The sequence below is a fragment of the Ranitomeya variabilis genome, chromosome 2 (assembly GCF_051348905.1).
Source record: "Ranitomeya variabilis isolate aRanVar5 chromosome 2, aRanVar5.hap1, whole genome shotgun sequence".
In the NCBI taxonomy this organism is placed as follows: Eukaryota; Metazoa; Chordata; class Amphibia; order Anura; family Dendrobatidae; genus Ranitomeya; species Ranitomeya variabilis.
This window is the reverse complement of record NC_135233.1, coordinates 10,597,227-10,616,798: the sequence shown is the minus strand read 5'-3', so window position 1 is coordinate 10,616,798 and position 19,572 is coordinate 10,597,227. Positions and strand designations below refer to the sequence as shown.

The 19,572-nt window shown below is 45.2% G+C and overlaps 1 protein-coding gene and 3 pseudogenes across 1 annotated transcript in view; all 4 read left to right on the top strand.

Moving 5' to 3' along the window:
• The window catches only part of LOC143804169 (uncharacterized), a 196,221-nt gene that overhangs the window by 120,739 nt on the left and 55,910 nt on the right, over positions 1-19,572 (top strand). The window lies entirely within an intron of this gene.
• Positions 965-1,026, top strand: LOC143810771 (U7 small nuclear RNA; annotated as a pseudogene).
• On the top strand, positions 2,743-2,804 carry LOC143810764 (U7 small nuclear RNA; annotated as a pseudogene).
• Positions 4,512-4,573, top strand: LOC143810779 (U7 small nuclear RNA; annotated as a pseudogene).

Below are 19,572 nucleotides of genomic sequence, written 5' to 3'. Positions count from 1 at the left end.
CGGAGGTGGTTAGTGCACGATGCCACTCCTTTAAAGCAACAAAAGTTAGGACCCACTGAATTTGCCGTGACGCTGCAGCAACTTCTTACAGTCTGATAAGAATGTTAAACTAAGAACCTCATATTCACTTATATGTACATTTTTGCATAGTGGCATTGGATCAACATATGCCATTTTTTTCAGTCTTTTGATATTAGATCTTCTTTTAGCTCATTTTCTTAAACATTATTGTATGATCATTTATCTTTCCATAACAATGATACAGCACAAATAATATTCAACATCAGATAATAAGCCAAAACTCAGGAACATCAAATACAATAAAAAAATTATCTTTCTTTTGTTCACAAAGAAACAAAACAGGTTTAGCCAGGAAGATTTATACATATATTTACATAAGCAGGAAGGGGTGAGGCTAGACATTTTACATAAAAAGGGTATTCTCAAATTCTAAAACTCTGGGTTAACTCTTAACATCCCAGACAAATCTCTCCAGTCCATTGTTTTTTATGCAGCTCATCTCCCTCCTTTCCATCTCATCTTAAAGAAGGAAGTGGAGCTATGTAAATCTCCATTTTCAAGACAAACTCCTTAATGGATGGCTTTACTAGAATTTCAGAAGGAGCTTCTGATATCAGTGATCATGGAGGAAGATCTGCTTTGAAAAAAATTTGAATGCAAAAAAGTGACCGAAGTTTGAAAAAAATGGAGTTTGGCAAGCAAAGATTATAGAGAAAAATTTGCATAGCTCCACCTCCTTCTGAGAGAACAGATGACCCCACAGAAATATACATCAGGATGGGGTGGGCTCACTCAGGTAATAATATTATTTAGCCCTGCCCTTTCCTTTTAATGTAAATACATGTATCAATCTTGTATCCTCTGGGATAAACCTGTTCTGTGTTGTCTCCATGATGTTGATGGTGATCAGTGAGGGGAGGTCGGCTGAAACGCTCAATGTGATCAATTTTTATAGCTCTTTTACTATTTGTTTAACAGCTTTTTGGCAAATGCTGAAAAGCACAAATATTTGTGAAAAATAGAATAAAAAATGTGTTGACTTGCTACTTCATTGAGAAAATAAACTGCTATAATTGTTTTATAAATATTTGTGAGAAGAAAATTGTTAACAGAGCTAGTGTGAGTTTGTTGTAAACAAGTCATACCTGATTAAACTAATTTCCTTCTATGATGGAAACACTGACTATGCAGATCAGGGAAATGTGGTAGATATAGTATATCTCGATTGCAGCAACGCATTTGATAAAGTATCTCACACTATCCTCATTGAAAAAATGACCAATTGTGGGACTGAGGAGGCTGCGGTTAGGGGGATTCATAACTGGCTCAGTGATCGTACTCAAAGAGTGGTGATAAATGGTAGCACATCCAATTGGAATAGTGCTTCAAGTGGGGTACCACAAGGCTCTGTCGTGGCCCCAGTATTGTTCAACAATTTTATAAATGATCTAGATAAGGTAAACTGATGCAATTTTTCAGGCGACGTAAAGCTAGGAGGGATAGCTAACACTAGAGAAGACAGAGAGAGGATTCAGAAGGATCTAGATAAGCTTGAACAATGGGCAGCGACTAAAAGAATGGATTTTAACAAGGAGAATTGCAAGAGTCTACATCTGGTGCCGTGAGGAAGCCCTTGTTGCTGTGGTTTTGGGCTTGTGGGGCAGTGCGATCTTGAGTCTTGTGGACTCAGTCTTGGAGCATGTGTGCTGTGTGGCACCAGGCCGCCCGCCCTGCTGGTGACTTGTCGCTGCGGTGGTGGTTATTGCACGACGCCACTCCTTTAAGGCAACAATAGTTAGGACCCACTGAGTTCGCCATGACGCTGCAGCAACTTCATACAGTCTGATAAGAATGTTAAACCAAGAACCTCATATTCACTTATATGTACATTTTTGCATAGTGGCATTGGATCAACATATGCTCCTTTTTCAGCCTTTTGATATTAGATCCTCTTTGTGCTAATTTTCTTAAACATTATTGTACAATCATTTATCTTTCCATAACAATGATAATGATATGAGCACAAATAATATTCAACATCAGATAATAAGCCAAAACTCAGGAACATCAAATACAATAAAAAAATTCTCTTTTTTTAAGTCACAAAAAAAGCAAAACAGTTTTATCCAGGAAGATTGATACATATATTTACATAAACAGGAAGGGGTGAGGCTAGGCATTTTACATAAAAAGGGCATTCTCAAGTTCTAAAACTCTGGGTTAACACTTAACATCCCAGACAAATCTCTCCAGTCCATTGGTTTCTATGCAGCTCACTTCCCTCCTTTCCATCTCATCTTAAATAATGAGGTGGAGCTATGCAAATCCTCATTTTCAAGACAAACTCCTTAATGGATGGCTTTACTAGAATTTCAGAAGGAGCATCTGAGATCAGTGATCATGGAGGAAGATCTGCTTTGGAAAAAATTTGAATGCAAAAAAGTGACCAAAGTGTGAAAAAAATGGAATTTCGCAAGCAAAAGTTATAGAGAAAAATTTGCATAGCTCCACCCCCTTCTGGGAAAACAGATGACCCCACAGAAATATACATCAGGATGGGGTGGGATCACTCAGGTAGTGATATTATTTAGCCCTGCCCTTTCCTTTTAATGTAAATACATGTATCAATCTTGTATCCTCTGGGATAAACCTGTTCTGTGTCGTCTCCATGATGTTGATGGTGATCGGTGAGGGGAGGTCGGCTGAAACGCTGAATGTGATCAGTGTTTATAGCTCTTTTACTATTTGTTTAACAGCTTTTTGGCAAATGCTAAAAAGCCCAAATATTTGTGAAAGGTAGAATAAAAAATGTGCTGAATTGCTCCTTCATTGAGGAAACAAACTGCTATAATTGTTCTATAAATGTTTGTAAGAATAAAATTGTTAAACAGAGTTAGTGTGAGTTTGTTGCAAACAAGTCATACCAGATTAAACTAATTTCCTTCTATGATGGAAACACTTACTATGCAGATCAGGGAAATGTGGTAGATATAGTATATCTCGATTTCTGCAACGCATTTGATAAAGTATCTCACACTATCCTCATTGAAAAAATGACCAATTGTGGGACTGACGAGGCTACGGTTAGGTGGATTCATAACTGGCTCAGTGATCATACTCAAAGAGTTGTGATAAATGGTAGCACATCCAATAGCAATAGTGCTTCAAGTGGGGTGCCACAAGGCTCTGTCATAGTCCCAGTATTGTTCAACAATTTTATAAATGATCTAGATAAGGTAAACTGATGCAATTTTTCAGGTGATGTAAAGCTAGGAGGGATAGCTAACACTAGAGAAGACAGAGAGGATTCAGAAGGATCTAGATAAGCTTGAATAATGGGCAGCGACTAATAGAATGGATTTTAACAAGGAGAAATGCAAGAGTCTACATCTGGTGCCGTGAGTAGGCCGTTGTTGCTGTGGTTTTGTGCTTGTGGGGCAGTGCGATCTTGAGTCTTGGGGACTCAGTCTTGGAGCATGTGTGCTGTGTAGCACCAGGCCGCCCGCCCTGCTGGTGAATTGTCGCTGCGGAGGTGGTTAGTGCATGACGCCACTCCTTTAAGGTAACAATAGTTAGGACCCACTGAGTTCGCCATGACGCTGCAGCAACTTCATACAGTCTGATAAGAATGTTAAACTAAGAACCTCATATTCACTTATATGTACATTTTTGCATAGTGGCATTGGATCAACATATGCTCCTTTTTCAGCCTTTTGATATTAGATCCTTTTTGTGCTAATTTTCTTCAACATTATTGTATGATCATTTATCTTTCCATAACAATGATACAGCACAAATAATATTCAACATCAGATAATAAGCCAAAACTCAGGAACATCAAATACAATAAAAAAATTATCTTTCTTTTGTTCACAAAGAAAGAAAACAGGTTTAGCCAGGAGGATTTATACATATATTTACATAAACAGGAAGGGGTGAGGCTAGACATTTTACATAAAAAGGGTATTCTCAAATTCTAAAACTCTGGGTTAACTCTTAACATCCCAGACAAATCTCTCCAGTCCATTGTTTTTTATGCAGCTCACCTCCCTCCTTTCCATCTCATCTTAAAGAAGGAGGTGGAGCTATGTAAATCTCCATTTTCAAGACAAACTTCTTAATGGATGGCTTTACTAGAATTTCAGAAGGACTGTCTAAGATCAGTGATCATGGAGGAAGATCTGCTTTGAAAAAATTTTGAATGCAAAAAAGTGACCGAAGTTTGAAACAAATGGAATTTGGCAAGCAAAGATTATAGAGAAAAATTTGCATAGCTCCACCCCCTTCTGGGAAAACAGATGACCCCACAGAAATATACATCAGGATGGGGTGGGCTCACTTAGGTAATGATACTATTTAGCCCTGCCCTTTTCTTTTAATGTAAATACATGTATCAATCTTGTATCCTGTGGGATAAACCCGTTCTGTGTCGTCTCCATGTTGTTGATGGTGATCGGTGAGGGGAGGTCAGATGAAATGTTCCATGTGGTCAGTGTTTATAGCTCTTTTACTATTTGTGTAATAGCTTTTTGGCAAATGCTGAAAAACCCAAATATTTGTGAATAATAGAATAAAAAATGTACTGAATTGCTACTTCATTGAGAAAATAAATTTCTATAATTGTTCTACAAATATTTGCAGGAATAAAATCGTTATACAGAATTATTGTGAGTTTGTTCCAAACAAGTCTTACCAGATTAAACTAATTTCCTTCTATGATGGAAGCACTGACTATGCAGATCAGGGAAATGTGGTAGATATAGTATATCTTGATTTCTGCAACGCATTTGATAAAGTATCTCACACTATCGTAATTGAAAAAAATCACCAATTGTGGGACTGACGAGGCTATGGCTAGGTGGATTCATAACTGGCTCAGTGATCGTACTCAAAGAGTGGTGATAAATGGTAGCACATCCAATTGGAATAGTGGAGCGCCCCCACATAAGGGCAATGGGGTACTTGGTACCGGGTCCTTCTCGGTTCTGGGGATGTCATGGTGGCCCGACCCGGCCCGTGGCCCTATGAGGGGCATCCAATAAAAGGACGGTGTTCTTATAGAATGATAGTGTTCGTGACTCCACCTGTGGTACTCGGTCAGGGTGACCGACGCTGCTTAGGGGTCCGCTGGGGTGATGTTATGGCAGCTAGATGGTATACCTTCCCACAGGTGAAGTGTATCCCTAGGGCTTCCCAGAAGTGCAGATGGTGATGGTGGATGATGTATGGCGCAGTGAATAACGAGGACACAAAGGTTGCAGTCTCTTTACCTTTTACTGAAGGCTTCAGCATCCACAGTCCAGAGCACTGCTAACAGGGCAGGCAGAGTCTGGCCGGTCCGAAGGCAAATCCAGAGTTCTCTTATCCAGGTGGAAATCAGTAGCCTTTCTCTAGTGCCTGAGTGTTGTAGTACCTCCCTGCTGAGCACCACGGGATAGTCCTCACAACTTCTTGTAGATATTCTAGATGTTATTTCTTCCTCTCTGTCCCCCAGATGGTATGGATAGGACAAACCCGTATGACTGGGATAGCCTGGGGCTTGTTTGTAGGGACCCTAGAGATGCCCCGACCCCCACAATTTGCCACCGTGTCTTCTTAGGTATTAAGGTCGGGCAGCCAACTTGGAATTGACTGTCCTGCCGGTCTCTGAAGTAAAGTGTAGAGTCAATTACTCCCTCGGTGTTCCGGCCACCAGCTATGCGCCTCAAAAGGAGGCAGCCTCCTCAGGGCAGAACTCCTTCTGGTTTTATCTCCTTGTGCTGTGACTTCGTTTCTTACTCCCTGCAACAAAATTCTCTTCATGTCCTTTCTTAGGATGCTGCCGCACGTGGGGCAGGCGCAGCTCCGTGTCTTTCTATCGCGCTAGGCCTCCGACAGGATCCCACCCCTGACAGGGACCCTCTGTCTGCAGCTCCGATGTTCCTCCTTTCCCCCTGTCTGCCTGACAGGTACTCTCTGGGTCAAACCCAGGTAGCGTCTGACTAACTTTCTATCCAGCCCACCAGTTTTACCCTAATGTGAGGAGTGCCCTAATAGATAGGAGCAAGGCTCCCTCTGGTGGACTGGAGTGTGAAGTGTGGTGTCTGTTTTGTAATTCCTGGAAAGATGAACTCCTTTAGTGCCATCAGACGTAATGTCACTCCCCCTGGTGGGAGAGCGACATTACTGCAGCAACCAGGACTCTGGGGTGCTGCACTAGTGCTTCAAGTGGGGTACTACAAGGCTCTGTCGTGGCCCCAGTATTGTTCAACATTTTTATAAATGATCTAGATAAGGTAAACTGATGCAATTTTTCAGGCGATGTAAAGCTAGGAGGGATAGCTAACACTAGAGAAGACAGAGAGCGGATTCAGAAGGATCTAGATAAGTTTGAACAATGGGCAGCGACTAATAGAATAGTTTTTAACAGGGAGAAATGCAAGAGTCTACATCTGGTGCCGTGAGGAGGCCGTTGTTGCTGTGGTTTTGTGCTTGTGGGGCAGTGCGATCTTGAATCTTGGGGACTCAATCTTGGAGCATGTGTGCTGTGTGGCACCAGGCGGCCCGCCCTGCTGGTGAATTGTCGCTGCGGAGGTGGTTAGTGCACGACGCCATTCCTTTAAGGCAGCAATAGTTAGGACCCACTGAGTTCTCCATGACGCAGCAGCAGCTTCATACAGTCTGATAAGAATGTTAAACCAAGAGCCTCATATTCACTTATATGTACATTTTTGTATAGTGGCATTGGATCAACATATGCTCCTTTTTCAGCCTTTTGATATTAGATCTTCTTTGAGCTCATTTTCTTAAACATTATTGTATGATCATTTATCTTTCCATAACAATGATACAGCACAAATAATATTCAACATCAGATAATAAGCCAAAACTCAGGAACATCAAATACAATTAAAAAAATATTTCTTTTGTTTACAAAGAAACAAAACAAGTTTAGCCAGGAAGATTTATACATATATTTACATAAACAGGAAGGGGTGAGGCTAGACATTTTACATAAAAAGGGTATTCTCAAATTCTAAAACTCTGGGTTAACTCTTAACATCCCAGACAAATCTCTCCAGTCCATTGGTTTCTATGCAGCTCACCTCCCTCCTTTCCATCTCATCTTAAAGAAGGGGGTGGAGCTATGCAAATCTTCATCTTCAAGACAAACTCCTTAATGGATGGCTTTACTAGAATTACAGAAGGAGCGTCTGATATCAGTGATCATGGAGGAATATCTGCTTTGGAAAAAATTGAATCCAAAAAAGTGACAAAACATGAAGAGCAAACTCACCAAAACTTGTCAAATGACAAATGCACTTGCATGGTGCAGCAGGCTCCTGGTAATATATGCTAAAGCAGCACAAGTGCAAGCTACTGATGAGAGCAACCACCCACTCGCCCAAACATTAGAGGGGTTGGCTGCCTAGTCAAAAAAATGCACACAGGTAAGGCCTGCATAAGACACTATTCACACAGATAAATGTGATGCACAGTGTCTGGACAACCTATTGATCACGCCCATAGTATTAGCAGGTGGGCTGTCCAGCACTATATATATATATATATATATATATATATATATATATATATATATATATATACATGCAACACACAGGGAACAACATAAAGGGGCCCTGCTGCACCCTGCAAAAAGATGATAAAAAGGGCAAAAAAGATGAAAAATTAAATAATGTATGTAATACATTAGATGAGGTATTAGTTACAATTTTGGCCAAGATGGATAAGCCCGCAACCCAACGTCCTCATAAACTTGCGAGTCCTACTCCTACTCCTATTCCTACTCTTGGCCTCTTCCTCAGTGAAGGATTTTCTTGCGCTTTGGTCGCAGATGAAGATCCCCATCCTTTATCTTCCTCTATGAAAGTCTTTTGATTGATATCAGATCTTTTTTAACCCTGCTGTTCTGTTCGGGTCCATATGACCCGAAATGAAATTTGATACCCTGCAGATTATTTATTATGCAGATCTGAAACTTGTGATTAATTGACTTTTCCTCATTTGAGGGGTTCTTAGTAAGAATCTGCCTTCTCCTTCTGATGTCAGCAGGTCTCCAGGGCTCTTCTGCTCTGTGTCCAATCATCCTCATCAAGTGGAGATCGCAGCTCTGTGTCTTTATAAGAACAAATACTACACTTGATCTTGGCCTCATAGAAAAAAGCACAAAAAGACTAAAAATTGAGTCACCTGCCAGGGCCGTGGGGTACTCGGTACCGGGTCCGGTGGTGTTCACAGGGGGATGTCATGGTGGCTGCGACCCGGTCCATGGCCCTGGGCGCCCATGTAAAAGGGAAAGGTCTTTAAAGGGAATAAAGTTTGTGTTCGTGACGCCACCTGTGGTATTCGGTCAGTGGGGACCGATGCTGCTTTAACGGGTCCTGTGGGGTGATGTTATGGCAGCTAGATGGTATACCTTCCCACAAGTGAAGTGTATCCCCAGGGCTCTCGGTGTGTAGATGGAAGATGGTGAGGAGTGTAGTAAAGAACGAGGACACAGGTTTGCAGTCTCTTTACCTTGTTTACTGAAGACTTCAGCATCCGCAGTCCAGAGCACGAGATCACAAGTCCCCTTACCCAGGTGGAAATCAAAAGCCTTCCTCTGGTGCCGTGGTGTTGTAGTCCTTAGGCTTAAAGCTCCACATAAGGTCCTCACAGATGTTATCTCTCTCTCTGTCCCCCCTGTAGGATAGGACATAACCCGTATTACTGGTGGCTTGAGGCTGTTTATAGGGACTCTAGCATGCCCCGGGCTCTGATGGGTGCCACCTGTTAGGTGTCGAGTTCCCGCCTCTGCACAGGGGGAATCTCGAACCACCTCGCTGCAGTCTCCCATTCTTCTCCAGCCACAGTGGAGTCTGCTCAGCGGAGACGTCGGTCCCAGCGTCTGGCTCAGGCTGATACTCAGCAACTGTTTACTACTGTTTTTCCAGGCTCTGTCTTTGTAGCCTGTACTGGTCAGCGGCGAGCAGACTCTGTCTCTGGGACTAAGTCCTGATTTTCCCCTTCTGAGCATGCCCAGGGTAAGACCTCTCTTTGGAGGTCGGGGGTGGCATGCTCAGATACTGCAGCAGCTCCCATTGGTCCTCTAGGAAGGTGCTGAAGTTGCTCAGGTACTGTAGCAGCTCCCAATGTCTATGAGCTCAGCTCCAGTGTGGTCATGTCTGGACGCAGTTAGGGTTAGGCTGAAATAAGCCCCTAGAATACCAGCACCTCTGGTGAGGAGTTTGCATGAGTGTATTCAGGGCCTTGGCTAAAATAAGCTGCTAGAATACCGGCACCTCCGGTGAGGAGGGGTCTGTCTGCTTTCTCTGACTGCATGACCACAGTTTGCTCTGGTTAGTAGCTGTGTACCTCTGTGAGGTTAACAGGGCAAAGCATCTTGTTCCTAGCGACTCTGTGGAGTTAACAGAGTTCGTTTATACTGCCATATAGTGCCGCCATTTGCCAGCAGCAGGTTCCTCTCCTGCACGCTGGACCCCGGGTTGCGAACGCACCTAATAATACATATATATATACTCGGTGCGTTCCGCCAACCCTAACACCACCGTGCCTCCTGGGTGTTAGGTCGGACAGGTAACTTGGAGTTTAGCTGTCCTGCCGGTCTCTGATGTAAACCATAGAGGTCCTTACATCCTCGGTGTTCCGGCTACCGGTCTCTGCATCTCAGAAGGAGGCAGCCTGCTCGGGGCTGGTCTCCCCCTGGTATTCTCTCCTGTGCTTTGCTCTCCTGCACGCTCTCTGCAATGTATTCGGCTTTCTGTATGTCCCTTTCCAGGAGCTGTTACACTGCGTGGCACAGCTCTGTAAAACCTTCTGCTGCCTCAGACTGATCCAGTCTGTTTCATGGCAAGAACTGACGTAGGGTACTTTCACACTAGCGTTTTTTGCAATACGTCGCAATGCGTCGTTTTGGCGAAAAAAACGCATCCTGCAAAAGTGCTTGCAGGATGCGTTTTTTCCCCATTGACTAACATTAGCGACGCATTTGTGAAGTATTGACACACGTCGCAACTGTCATGCGACGGTTGCGTCGTGTTGTGGCGGACCGTCGGGAGCAAAAAACATTGCTTGCAACGTTTTTTGCTCCGTCGGAAACGTCTTTTGCGCGGAACTCCGCCCCCACCTCCCCGCACCTCACAATGGGGCAGCGGATGCACTGAAAATCTGCATCCGCTGCACCCATTGTGCAGCGCTAACAACGCTAGCGTCGGTACGTCAGCCCGACGCACTGCGACGGGCCGAGTACGACACTAGTGTGAAAGTAGCCTAACTCTCCCTACAGACTACCAGTTATATATACCGTATATGGGGAGTCACCTAGCAAGTAGGATCAAAAGCTCCCCCTGGTGGCCTGGAGTGTGAATGTGTTACATGTCTGTAGCTTTGGAATCTGCTGCCCCACTTACACATACAAAAGCTCGTAAAATCAACAGACAGCCCTGGCACACCAGCCTGACCAAAGAACTGAGGCGAGCTTCCAGGGATGCTGAGCGCAGATGGAAAAGATCCCACTCCAACGAGCACTTCATCACATTCAAACAGTCCCTCACTACTTTAAACATGCCTCCATCACACCTGTCCTCAAAAAGCCCTCTCTTGACCCATCCTCTGTATCTAGCTATCGCCCTATATCACTTCTTCCTTATGCCTCCAAACTACTGGAACAACACGTCTACCTTGAACTGTCCTCCCATCTCTCTTCTTGCTTCCTCTTTGACCGCTTACAATCTGGCTTCCGGTCACACCATTCCACTGAAACTGCCCTAACTAAGGTCACCAATGACCTCTTAACCGCCAAGAGCAAGCGACACTACTCTGTCCTCCTCCTCCTGGACCTGTCGGCTGCCTTTGACACAGTGGACCATTCCCTATTATGTTAGCCGACGCTGCTTCAGGAGACCACTGGGGTTGATGGTGATGCAGCAGTGTTGTTACAGCTCTCCACAGGTAGAGCTAGCCCCAGGGCAGTTGTTTCTGTTGGTGGTTATGCCAGGCAGGTGTTGTAGGAATAACACAAAGGTCACAGTAAGGTGCAGTTTCCACTTTACTCATAGTTCTCCAGTCCACAAACGCCAGCCTGGTGCTGTGTCCTTCAGGTCAGTGGTCCAGCAAACTCCCAGGTTAATTGGGGTGCACCTTTCCAGGACTCCTTTGTAGGCCTTTCTCTGGCCGTCTCACTACACTGGCTTTCCTCTTCTCCTGCCCAGTGCCTTACCCACAGTGTCCCAAGCCAGCATCCACGAACCTGGTCGGGCAACGTTCTCTGAGTCCCCTGGATTCTATACGGCTGCCTTTTTGGGAAAGTATGGGTGGATGTGGCTGTGCTTCTTGCAAAAGCCGCATCCTCCTGTTTCTTAGCTGAACTTGAAGTATTCCACTAAGTTGGGGCCGGTCCCGACTGCGACCTGGTCCCTCCATGTTTGGATACGGGCCACACGGGTGGCTTCTGCACTTCCCGTGCCCCTAGGACCACTTCTGTCCTCTTGGGAGCTTCTTTCTATCTCTCTCTCACACTTCTCTGTTCTGTCTATCAGGAGCTGCAGACCCACACATCTGCTCTCCTCAACTTCTCACAGACTCCCCTCTGCACTGTTCTTTCTGCCTTCTAAGTTCCTCCCCTTTTTCCTACCTACCCCACCCACTACCACCACCCATCCTATCCAGTCTGAGATGAGGCCTTCCTCCCCAAGGGTACACCCAGGTGCCCTGACTGAACTGGTGTGTGTTGGGTGCGAGTGTTAGAGTCCTGGGTAGTGTTCCCTCCTTACCTTAGAGTGGGATTCCACACCTCTGGGTGAGGTGCAGTACCTCTGTGGCGACTGGACCCCAGGGGCGCCACACTTCTCTCAGTGGGAGCCGAGAGTCAGTGCTTTGGACTCCGATGCTCTCACATGACAGGATCAGAGCACGGCTGTGGAAGAGACGGAGAAAGTAATTTCTCCATCTCCGCTGCTGCCCCCGGGAATCGCCCTGCACTCAAATGACATCAGAGTGCAGTGCAATGTTTTACATGCACCCATAGATTTATATGGATGCCTGCGATCCAATTCTCGAGTGCAATCGCAGCATGCTGCCATGGTTTTCACATGAGTAAGGAGGAATTATCAAACAAAAGGTCAAAAAGATGGAAAGACAATGGTTGAAAAGATAAAACATAAGCTTTATTGAGACAAAATGGTAAAAGGTGGCGCTAACAGCAAAGACTGCCTGCCCTCACATCTATAACAGAATAGTGATCCCAAGAAAATATTGTCATAAAATGTGATTATTGTATCAAAATATGTGGCCCAAGAAGGAAGGTGACAATGTGTAGAGATGTCGTTAAGGTAACCGGACAATTTTATATAGAAAACACAATGAAAAATATGTCAAAAGAAATAAAATATATATAGGTAAAGCACGGTCAAGGGACATAAATGATATCAGATGGAGGCAGCACATGTGCAGACACAGGATACACATGTGTCACTTACAGACAAAATCAGGGGTCCATAAACAGTAACCGTGTAGAGTGTTCCTGTGATCAGAGGGGTCATATAGTGATAATGCAGCTGCCATGGAAATAACAGTGCCGTGTGAGAGAGATGGCGGGGATAGCGAGGCCGCGGGCATGGGGGTAATCAGCTCAACAAGTAATAAAATGTAGAACTAGTGTAAGGACTGGGGTCTGAGGGAGCCGACAGCTGGAAGGAGGGTGGAATCAGACACATACTGGCACAAGGTGGGAATGCAATGATGAATGGCTGCCTGCTGGGCACAGAGGGGAAACAGTAACGTAAGTGGGAGCAACTGGCAGGTGCATGGGTTGGCGGACACAAGTAACGGATGACTGTGTAAGGCTGGTTTCACACTTGCGTTTTTGTCCGCTGCGTTTTAGCGCTAAAAAACGCATGCGTTTTTTTCCTATACTTAACAATAAAAACGCATGCGTTTTTTAGCATGCGTTTTGACACGTTTTCGGCAACGCATGTGTTTTTTGACGAGTGCGTTTAGTTGCAGAAATGCAACCTGTAGTAATTTCTAGCAGCGTTTTTTTGCCGCAAAAAAACGCATGCGTTTATTCGTGGCAAAAAAATGTATTGCTGTCTATGTAAACGCATGCGTTTTTATAGAAAAACACAAGAAAACACAAGAAAAAACAAGAAAACCCTAACCCTAACCCTAAACACAAGAAAAAACAAGAAAACCCTAACCCTACCCCTAACCCTGACCCTGACAAGCCACCCCCACCATCAAGGTGATAAAGGGATCCAAACCCTAACCCTAACCCTACCCCTAACCCTATATGACAGTCAATACTCTACGAGTTTATATTTTTAGTACTCTATAGCAATACCGTATATCTTGGGGTGTCCACATTGAACAAAGCTTTTTATTAGAAGAATGTCCTGGTCACCAGGTCAACATAATAGCCAATTCCTATGGATCCCTAGGGTTAGGGTTAGGGGTAGGGTTAGGGGTAGGGTTAGGGTTAGGATCCCTTTATCACCTTGATGGTGGGGGGTGGCTTGTCAGGGTTAGGGTTAGGGTTAGGGTTAGGGTTTGGATCCCTTTATCACCTTGATGGTGGGGGGTGGCTTGTCAGGGTTAGGGGTAGGGTTTGTATCCCTTTATCACCTTGATGGTGGGGGGTGGCTTGTCAGGGTTAGGGTTAGGGGTAGGGTTAGGGGTAGGGTTTGGATCCCTTTATCACCTTGATGGTGGGGGTTGGCTTGTCAGGGTTAGGGTTCGGGTTTGGATCCCTTTATCACCTTGATGGTGGGGGTGGCTTATCAGTGACCTGGTGACCAGGACATTCTTCTAATAAAAAGCTACCCCTAACCCTAACTGTTGTGAAATTGGATTCTGGGCTCCCCCGGTGGCCACTTGTGGAATTGTACTTGTGTGCATCATCCCCTCTGTTCACCTGCTCCTATCAGGATGTGGGAGTCGCTATATAACCTTGCTCCTCTGTCAGTTTCATGCCGGTCAACAATGTAATCAGAAGCCTTTCTGTGCATGTTCCTGCTACTAGACAACTCCCAGCTAAGTTGGACTTTTGTCCTTGTATGTTTTTGCATTTTGTTCCTGTTCACAGCTGCTGTTTCGTTACTGTGTCTGGAAAGCTCTTGTGAGCGGAAATTGCCACTCTGGTGTTATGAGTTAATGCTAGAGTCTTAAAGTAATTTCTGGATGGTGTTTTGATAGGGTTTTCTGCTGACCATGAAAGTGCCCTTTCTGTCTTCTTTCTATCTAGTAAGCGGACCTCGATTTTTGCTAAACCTATTTTCATACTACGTTTGTCATTTCATCTAAAATCACCGCCAATATATGTGGGGGCCTCTGTCTGCCTTTTGGGAAAATTTCTCTAGAGGTGAGCCAGGACTGTCTTTTCCTCTGCTAGGATTAGGTAGTTCTCCGGCTGGCGCTGGGCATCTAGGGATAAAAAAACGTAGGCATGCTACCCGGCCACTTCTAGTTGTGCGGCAGGTTTAGTTCATGGTCAGTATAGTTTCCATCTTCCAAGAGCTAGTTCTCATATATGCTGGGCTATGTTCTCTCGCCATTGAGAATCATGACAGTTTGACCGGCCCAAAAAAAAAGGGTTAAATTACTGGCTGAGAAAGGAGAGAAAAAAGAAGTCTGCTACAATTTTTTTTTTTTTTTTTTTTTTCCCTCTAGTTCTGAGTGTGCTCTTAATTGAATCACTTGCTAGTCTGCCTATACTGCAGCCTTCCTCTCTTTCTCTCCTTCTTATCCTTGAATGGCTCTGTGTTCACCTGTTTCAAATGGATCTTCAGAGTGTAGCTACAGGTTTGAATAATCTCGCCACAAAGGTACAAAATTTGCAAGATTTCGTTGTTCATGCACCTATGTCTGAGCCTAGAATTCCTTTGCCTGAATTCTTCTCGGGGAATAGATCTCACTTTCAAAATTTTAAAAATAATTGCAAATTGTTTTTGTCCCTGAAGTCTCGCTCTGCCGGAGACCCTGCACAGCAGGTCAGGATTGTAATTTCCTTGCTCCGGGGCGACCCTCAAGACTGGGCTTTTGCATTGGCACCAGGGGATCCTGCGTTGCTCAATGTGGATGCGTTTTTTCTGGCCTTGGGGTTGCTTTATGAGGAACCTCATTTAGAGCTTCAGGCGGAAAAGGCCTTGATGTCCTTGTCTCAGGGGCAAGATGAAGCTGAAATATACTGCCAAAAATTCCGCAAATGGTCTGTGCTTACTCAGTGGAATGAGTGCGCCCTGGCGGCGATTTTCAGAGAAGGTCTCTCTGATGCCATTAAGGATGTTATGGTGGGGTTCCCTGTGCCTGCGAGTCTGAATGAGTCCATGACGATGGCTATTCAGATCGATAGGCGTCTGCGGGAGCGCAAACCTGTGCACCATTTGGCGGTGTCTACTGAGAAAACGCCAGAAAATATGCAATGTGATAGAATTCTGTCCAGAAGCGAGCGGCAGAATTTTAGACGAAAAAATGGGTTGTGCTTCTATTGTGGTGATTCAACTCATGTTATATCAGCATGCTTTAAGCGTACTAAGAAGCCTGACAAGTCTGTTTCAATTAGCACTTTACAGTCTAAGTTTATTCTATCTGTGACCCTGATTTGTTCTTTGTCATCTATTACCGCGGACGCCTATGTCGACTCTGGCGCTGCTTTGAGTCTTATGGATTGGTCCTTTGCCAAACGCTGTGGGTATGATTTGGAGCCATTGGAGGCTCCGATACCTCTGAAAGGGATTGACTCCACCCCATTGGCTAGTAATAAACCACAATACTGGACACAAGTGACTATGCGTGTTAATCCGGATCACCAGGAGGTTATTCGCTTTCTGGTGCTGTATAATCTACATGATGTTTTGGTGCTGGGATTGCCATGGCTGCAATCTCATAACCCAGTCCTCGACTGGAGAGCTATGTCTGTGTTAAGCTGGGGATGTAAAGGAACTCATGGGGACGTACCTTTGGTTTCCATTTCATCATCTATTCCCTCTGAGATTCCTGAATTCTTGTCTGACTTTCGTGACGTTTTTGAAGAACCCAAGGTTGGTTCACTACCTCCGCACCGGGAGTGCGATTGTGCCATAGACTTGATCCCGGGTAGTAAATACCCTAAGGGTCGTTTATTTAATCTGTCTGTGCCTGAACACGCGGCTATGCGAGAATATATAAAGGAGTCCTTGGAAAAGGGACATATTCGTCCTTCGTCATCTCCCTTAGGAGCCGGTTTTTTCTTTGTGTCTAAGAAAGACGGCTCTTTGAGGCCGTGTATTGATTATCGACTTTTGAATAAAATCACGGTTAAATATCAATATCCGTTACCACTGCTTACTGATTTGTTTGCTCGTATAAAGGGGGCCAAGTGGTTCTCTAAGATTGATCTCCGTGGGGCGTATAATTTGGTGCGAATCAAGCAGGGGGATGAGTGGAAAACCGCATTTAATACGCCCGAGGGCCATTTTGAGTATTTGGTGATGCCTTTTGGTCTTTCAAATGCCCCTTCAGTCTTCCAGTCCTTTATGCATGACATTTTCCGCGATTATTTGGACAAATTTATGATTGTGTATCTGGATGATATTCTGATTTTTTCGGATGACTGGGACTCTCATGTCCAGCAGGTCAGGAGGGTTTTTCAGGTTTTGCGGTCTAATTCCTTGTGTGTGAAGGGTTCTAAGTGTGTTTTTGGGGTTCAAAAGATTTCCTTCTTGGGATACATTTTTTCCCCCTCTTCCATCGAGATGGATCCTGTCAAGGTTCAGGCTATTGGTGATTGGACGCAACCCTCTTCTCTTAAGAGTCTTCAGAAATTTTTGGGCTTTGCTAACTTTTATCGTCGATTTATTGCTGGTTTTTCTGATGTTGTAAAACCATTGACTGATTTGACTAAGAAGGGTGCTGATGTTGCTGATTGGTCCCCTGATGCTGTGGAGGCCTTTCGGGAGCTCAAGCGCCGCTTTTCTTCCGCCCCAGTGTTGCGTCAGCCTGATGTTGCTCTTCCTTTTCAGGTTGAGGTCGACGCTTCTGAAATCGGAGCTGGGGCGGTGTTGTCGCAGAGAAGTTCCGACTGCTCCGTGATGAGACCTTGTGCCTTTTTTTCCCGTAAATTTTCGCCCGCCGAGCGGAATTATGATATTGGGAATCGGGAGCTTTTGGCCATGAAGTGGGCTTTTGAGGAGTGGCGTCACTGGCTTGAGGGGGCCAGACATCAGGTGGTGGTATTGACTGACCACAAAAATTTAATTTACCTTGAGTCTGCCAGGCGCCTGAATCCTAGACAGGCGCGCTGGTCGTTGTTTTTCTCTCGGTTTAATTTTGTGGTGTCTTACCTACCGGGTTCTAAGAATGTTAAGGCGGATGCCCTTTCTAGGAGTTTTGAGCCTGACTCCCCTGGTAATTCTGAGCCCACAGGTATCCTTAAAGATGGAGTGATATTGTCTGCCGTTTCTCCAGACCTGCGGCGGGCCTTGCAGGAGTTTCAGGCGGATAGACCTGATCGTTGCCCACCTGGTAGACTGTTTGTTCCTGATGATTGGACCAGTAGAGTCATCTCTGAGGTTCATTCTTCTGCGTTGGCAGGTCATCCTGGAATCTTTGGTACCAGGGATTTGGTGGCAAGGTCCTTCTGGTGGCCTTCCCTGTCACGAGATGTGCGAGGCTTTGTGCAGTCTTGTGACGTTTGTGCTCGGGCCAAGCCTTGTTGTTCTCGGGCTAGTGGATTGTTGTTACCCTTGCCTATCCCGAAGAGGCCTTGGACGCACATCTCGATGGATTTTATTTCGGATCTGCCTGTTTCTCATAAGATGTCTGTCATCTGGGTGGTGTGTGACCGTTTCTCTAAGATGGTCCATCTGGTTCCCTTGCCTAAGTTGCCTTCTTCTTCCGAGTTGGTTCCTCTGTTTTTTCAAAATGTTGTTCGTTTGCATGGTATTCCGGAGAATATCGTTTCTGACAGAGGGACCCAATTCGTGTCTAGATTTTGGCGGGCATTCTGTGCTAGGATGGGCATAGATTTGTCTTTTTCGTCTGCTTTCCATCCTCAGACTAATGGCCAGACCGAGCGGACTAATCAGACCTTGGAGACATATTTGAGGTGTTTTGTGTCTGCGGATCAGGATGATTGGGTTGCTTTTTTGCCTTTGGCGGAGTTCGCCCTCAATAATCGGGCCAGCTCTGCCACCTTGGTGTCCCCGTTTTTCTGTAATTCGGGGTTTCATCCTCGATTTTCCTCCGGTCAAGTGGAATCTTTGGATTGTCCTGGAGTGGATGCTGTGGTGGAGAGGTTGCATCAGATTTGGGGGCAGGTGGTGGACAATTTGAAGTTGTCCCAGGAGAAGACTCAGCTTTTTGCCAACCGCCGTCGTCGTGTTGGTCCTCGGCTTTGTGTTGGGGACTTGGTGTGGTTGTCTTCTCGTTTTGTCCCTATGAGGGTTTCTTCTCCTAAGTTTAAGCCTCGGTTCATCGGCCCGTACAAGATATTGGAGATTCTTAACCCTGTGTCCTTCCGTTTGGACCTCCCTGCATCCTTTTCGATTCATAATGTTTTTCATCGGTCATTGTTGCGCAGGTATGAGGTACCGGCTGTGCCTTCCGTTGAGCCTCCTGCTCCGGTGTTGGTTGAGGGTGAGTTGGAGTACGTTGTGGAAAAGATCTTGGACTCTCGTGTTTCCAGACGGAAACTCCAGTATCTGGTCAAATGGAAGGGATACGGTCAGGAGGATAATTCTTGGGTCACTGCCTCTGATGTTCATGCCTCCGATCTTGTCCGTGCCTTTCATAGGGCTCATCCTGATCGCCCTGGTGGTTCTGGTGAGGGTTCGGTGCCCCCTCCTTGAGGGGGGGGTACTGTTGTGAAATTGGATTCTGGGCTCCCCCGGTGGCCACTTGTGGAATTGTACTTGTGTGCATCATCCCCTCTGTTCACCTGCTCCTATCAGGATGTGGGAGTCGCTATATAACCTTGCTCCTCTGTCAGTTTCATGCCGGTCAACAATGTAATCAGAAGCCTTTCTGTGCATGTTCCTGCTACTAGACAACTCCCAGCTAAGTTGGACTTTTGTCCTTGTGTGTTTTTGCATTTTGTTCCTGTTCACAGCTGCTGTTTCGTTACTGTGTCTGGAAAGCTCTTGTGAGCGGAAATTGCCACTCTGGTGTTATGAGTTAATGCTAGAGTCTTAAAGTCATTTCTGGATGGTGTTTTGATAGGGTTTTCTGCTGACCATGAAAGTGCCCTTTCTGTCTTCTTTCTATCTAGTAAGCGGACCTCGATTTTTGCTAAACCTATTTTCATACTACGTTTGTCATTTCATCTAAAATCACCGCCAATATATGTGGGGGCCTCTGTCTGCCTTTTGGGAAAATTTCTCTAGAGGTGAGCCAGGACTGTCTTTTCCTCTGCTAGGATTAGGTAGTTCTCCGGCTGGCGCTGGGCATCTAGGGATAAAAAAACGTAGGCATGCTACCCGGCCACTTCTAGTTGTGCGGCAGGTTTAGTTCATGGTCAGTATAGTTTCCATCTTCCAAGAGCTAGTTCTCATATATGCTGGGCTATGTTCTCTCGCCATT